Source organism: Danio rerio, chromosome 17 (genome assembly GCF_049306965.1).
Source record: "Danio rerio strain Tuebingen ecotype United States chromosome 17, GRCz12tu, whole genome shotgun sequence".
NCBI lineage: Eukaryota > Metazoa > Chordata > Actinopteri > Cypriniformes > Danionidae > Danio > Danio rerio.
In genome coordinates, this window is record NC_133192.1 from 23651420 (window position 1) to 23657175 (window position 5756).

The following is a 5756-nucleotide window of genomic DNA, read 5'->3' on the forward strand; positions in this document are numbered from 1 at the left end:
GGCTGAAAGACATCTATTGTGGCATCCATAGTAGTAAAGGAAACTATGGAAGTCATCATTGGTTATCCATTTGTAAAATTGGGAACTAAAACAACTGTACAGAACCAAATGAATTTAGTGTTGGGGAAAGTTATTGAAAATAATGCAATTCAATATTAAGCTACTTCTCAAAAAAGTAACTTGTTTTGTTACTTAGTTACTTTAAAGTAATGTGCTATCTCACTTTTGAGTTACTTTTTCTTATGGCTGTTCATTTTTATTTATCTATTTTTTTAAAGTAAAAATGCTCTGGGATTTAACAACTTTCTGCATAAGCTTCACTTTCCTTTATCTTTAAAATAACACATAAAAAAACTGTAAAGTACACTGTAAACGATTTCTGTTGTTTTCACGGTATTATACTGCATTTCTCAACAGTTGTTTACTGTATAAGCTGTGCACAGTGTGTTACTGTATATATTGCTGTTTTCACAGCATGATGATGTATTCTCAACATTTCCATACTGTGAACATGATTAACAGTATGCTACTGCAGATTTTACAATGAATTTTGGGAAAAAATCAGTTACTGTGAATCTAAATACAGTACTGCAAATGACCATGAAAAACTCTACACACACTTTATATTATTATTATTATGTTTATTTTATTTTTTGACAAAGTATTTTGTGAAGAAAAATAAAATAACCAGTTTCTTCAGACTGTTCAGTGCATAAAACTGTCCCCTGGTTTTCCATATTTGGGTGTACTGCAACTTAATTTTATAAGGTTAACATGAAAATATTAAATCATTTTTAATCAACATAACTTTGTGCTTAACCAAAACGTAAACTGGAACAAAAGTAATTGATTCATGAAACCAAAGTCAGCTTAAATTTCATAATGACCAGCCTGCTTTAGACGGATTCATGAGGTTAGGGCACTCGTCATCACCATGGAGGTCACATATCTCCGCATTTTCAAAACAATATTTTAAAATACCCACCATCTCTATAAATAAACCACAGACTTGAGTTTACAACAACTACATTCCCGCATGAAAAACGGTTAAAACTAAATTTCATAACACATTCATTATAGAGCCATCTAAGACCGGGGCAAGTCTCACATGTCTAGCCGATTATAACCTCGTTTCGCCGGATACATGAGTGATGATGGACACCCTGGAGGTCAGAATCTCCGCTATCGGCAAAGCACGCTTAAAATTTACACATGATATCTATAAATAAACCACAGATTTGAGTTTGTAAGAACTACATTCTCGCATGAAACACTGTTGAAATTTCATTTCGTGACATATTAAACGCAATATTTATAATATTAGCTGGGCTTTCTCATCCGCCATTACCATTTGCTTGTTGATGTGAAATGAATTCTGGGAGAAAAAAAATATTTATATATAATTCTCAAAACACTTCAAACGAACTTTATTCTTATTGTCAATGTCAGATATATGTAATAATTTCGCTGGTAAAGTGAATAAAAAACAATGTTACTATATTGTAATCAATATCACGTTTGCACTGGTTCGGTTCAGCACTCGAGCAACTCTGAATCGTATTGAACCGAATTGAACCGTTTGCTTGGGAATTATTTGATCACACGTGTTCACAAGCACATTCAGCAATATGCAATTAGTGTATAATTAGTGTATAAATGCGTGTGGCCAAGCAGTATAACGAAATAGTAATGAATCATATACAAAAAGGAATCGGTTTTAGGCGGATTCGATTCTTTACTGTTCACTAAGGAGCCGATTCATAGAACCGAACGGACACGACTCGACATGCAGGCAACGGCTCTCCTAATTTGAAATTCACCTGTCGTCTTTCATCCAGCGAATTCATCTTCGGTAAGTGTTTTAAAGTCAAATTCTGTCCGTTAAAGGATTGTTTTATAAGTATTTATGTGTATTGTGTGTGTAATTTAAAATAATTAACCAAGTGACATTAGTTGTAGGTTCTTATGTTATGTCACGCTATCCGTTAACAAACGGTATTTTAAACAAGAAATAACAGACGCCAGGCGGTCATTGTAGTGTTTGCGAGGTATTAGATACAGTGAGTTTATCTTGAGTGAGTTTTTGACCATACGTTAAGTTACCTGAAAATAAAAACATAACTTTAACTTATTGTAACTGCATTAATGAATTCTCTATTTCAGCACAACACTGAGATGAAGGCGAAGTCACCATGAAAAGTTAAACGTTTACCGTTAAGGTAAGCTCTGGTCTTCACATAGTCATTTTGACTAAGCTATCATTATGGTAAAATTTTTCAACTGTAAGTTAGTTATTTAAACTAAACTCATAATGAAATGAGTCTTAACTGTTTTATTAAATGGAGCTGAAAATTAAATGCAGTTGAATTATTTTAAGCTAACGTTAATATTAACAAAATACATATTAATTGTCTATTTCTCAATAATGTTAATGAGCTTGATGTATAGTGTGTCATTAATTGTACATTTAATTTTTGGTGTTCAGGTGTACCTGAGGTGAGTGTACGTTCTGAGTACACAGATATAAGCCAAAGTCATTATCACTATATATATATATATATATATATATATATATATATATATATATATATATATATATATATATCCATCCTATTCTAAGTGAAATTGATGGGGTCAGGGAATGATTTGTGTACAAATGTATTTTAACCCCATACAGATTGGTATGGTTGTACCATAGATTTAGATTAATGTTAAGTCTTATTTTACTCTTATTATATTTATCTGTTTTTCAGCTACAGTAATTGATGTTGAAAAAACTGATGCAACCAATCACTCCTCACTTGATTATTCAAGGTAATGTTGATGTCTTCCTCATTTTGATTAGATTTTTAAATGTCAAGTTGTTCACAGATTTGTTGTGAGGAGTTTCATGTACAACCTCTTTTTCTTCTTCCAGCAGTTCCTAAGATAAAAAAATCTGGTGTTAAAACAGCCACAGCTATGCTATTTGCCTACACAGTGCTGAGTAAATATTAGACAAACGTTTTTTTCTATAACTGTTGTCTTTGTGTTTATTAGCAATTTTACTGGGCGTATGTGTTTTTTTTTTTTTCAAACAGCCTGGAAACTGTAAGTTTAGTTCAATATGTTATTTTATGCTATTCATTTTTGTGTTAACATGGATTGCATGTTGAAGCTATCGTTTTATAGTGGGAAAATGTAAAACAGAATCACTGAATACAATGGCATAATGATTCTGCTTGTTCAAAGAAGGTACTTGATTTAGTTTTCCTCAAGCGACACATCAGTTTTTATGACTATTGCTTGACACTTGAATTGAAGGGACAGTTCACCCCAAAATGAAAATAATAGCATCTTTGGCATCCTCCACTTGTTTCAAAATAGTTATACATTTAATTTGTTCCGTTGAACACAAACTCGTATTTTTTAAAGAAATTTGGTTCAAATATGGATGTCAATAGTTACTGGTTACTAACATTCTTCAAAATATCTGCTTTAGTGTTCAACAGAAATTTAAATGATTTAAAACACGTGGAGTAATGGTGGCAAAAAAGTAAACTATCCTTTTAAATATTTTATTCTGAGACTTATTCATATATGTCTTGTCTTTTGCCATATTGTCTTTCTAGCTCAGATTGTGATGAACCTGGAATGTGACACCAGTTAGTCTTAAGACAAGAACCGAATAAAGCACAGATGTGGAGGGATTTGCAGCCAAACTTACTGGAGGGAAGGAACCTTTAGGTAAAAGCACCTGCTTTATTTAGATCTGAAGTATTTTATTTGACTTAGAGATTTATTGTTTTAATTCTAATTTAAAGCAAACAAGGTTGAGCACCCCTGGTCTAAAAGCTCAAAAATGCTGTTTCCGTGATAAGGTTAAATGTAGTTCAGAAATAGATTCATTAGGATCAATGCTTAAAGTAAACATTTTCTTCTCTCTGTAGACCAAACATGTTTACTATTCCTCACATTTTAATAAATTGTTTCTGTTTTTGTTTCTTACAGTGTGGGTGAACATACTACCTGGATGTCCAACAAAGGCTGCACAAGAGCTCATTTGATAGCACATATTCTGTCCTGTCTACATCTCTGATGACCTGGAAGTGCTTCGACATCAGTGAGTAATACATCTTTATATTGTCATGCATACAGGATTTCTGTAAGCTTAGCTTTAATGTTAGTTTCTAATCAGCAGTGACTGTTTTAAAAAATTAAGTATTTAAATTATTCTCAACGTTTTACTGATGCTGTGCACAGTAACGTTATGATGATTTAGTTTGAGGAAATGTTACTAGAGGGTTTGTATAAAAAATAAATAAATAAATAAATTGTATGAAATGACTCGATAAAATGTTTATTTGTCTCACTGACATGCCATCACTGCTGCATATTAAAATACAGTAATACGAATTGACAGCAGAATATTACCACAAACATTTCATGAAGTAGGCTAGACTGCTCTTTAGTTCTCTGCTCAACTTTAACACATTTCCTCGTGTCGCTGAGCCTCTCTGCAGATTTTGCCAAAAATGAATGCTTAGTGATTACTTTGTTTTATGCAAACCAAATATCAGTAACTCATCATTAGCATTATTTTAAAAAATCACCCACGGCTTTCATGTTCTCTAACGCAATCTTATCTGTAAGTTAGAAGTGGATTTATACGTGTTAAAAGCCTAAAAGTATTTAATTAACATTAGTCACATTAAATTAGATTATTTTTATTTATTTAATTTTAAATATGTAGCCTCTTATAGTGAGAATGAACTGTGTTTACCCCTCTTAAATCCATGGAAGCACTAGTAGTGTGATCATGGAATCAGATATTCGAGCTATACAGAGTCGGACATTAAGTTAAGATGAGACTTTATTTTTTACACACCTGTGTGGACACCTGACTAGCGATCTTCAAGAACAATGCCCGCTGATCTTTTCCCCATTAACGTTAGTGTAATTGTTAATTGACAACAAACTGTATTTCACCAACAAAAACAATTAAAAAAACTGTTATATATATTATAACTGTTATATATATATATATATATATATATATATATATATATATATATATATATATATATATATATATATATATATATATTTATATATAAAAACAGTGCAGTGTTTCGTTTCTGAATGAATTAAATGGTTTGAGGGATGATTAGTTTTTACTCCAGTGATTAATTTTGCTTGTCATTTTTGCAGGATCATCAGAAGTGCTGCTGCCCTTTTTCACTGTCCCTTTCCACATCATTTGGCCTTCATCATGTCTTGTAGCAGTATTTTCACCTGTTTTTAAAATTGTAATAATTTTTGATGCATTAATTGTTGACTGGTTTTAATGATCAATTGTTTATTAGTGTTCTGTTGCTCTGTTATATTGAATTACTGCTACTGTTTTAGCATGGTTTACACAATAAACCTTTATTGTGAAGTTAAAGTTTCAGTTTCTTTATTTTTCTTGTATTTCTTGAACAGTTAAAATAACACTTGTGCACTTTTTTAACATTTTTACCCATTATAAAGTAGCACTATTAAATAAAATAAAATAACATTTAATAACTGTAAAATACTATACAGTAATAATGAAAGTAACGTTAAAATACCGTAGTTCTTCATGGTAAAAATGTACAATAAAATACTGTTTTCAGTTTTGCAGTATGTGTATCACTACTGTAATTGGTGTTACAGTAAAAATCAACAACAGTAAAATGATGTATTACATTTTACAGTAAATGTAATACTAATGTAATTAGTATTACAGTAATGTT

At 31.3% G+C, this 5756-nt stretch overlaps 1 long non-coding RNA gene across 2 annotated transcripts; it reads left to right on the plus strand.

Moving 5' to 3' along the window:
* The first annotated feature begins 364 nt into the window (after positions 1-364).
* Positions 365-5422, plus strand: LOC141378561 (uncharacterized). Of its 2 annotated transcripts, XR_012393362.1 has the most exons (6): positions 365-1852; positions 2164-2219; positions 2754-2814; positions 3612-3726; positions 3991-4102; positions 5191-5422. It is a non-coding gene; the product is annotated as an uncharacterized lncRNA (long non-coding RNA). The 2 variants fall into 2 exon arrangements; XR_012393363.1 differs by lacking the exons at positions 365-1852; positions 2164-2219 and adding an exon at positions 2921-2986 and having other exon boundaries at positions 2752-2814.
* The last annotated feature ends 334 nt before the right edge of the window (positions 5423-5756 follow it).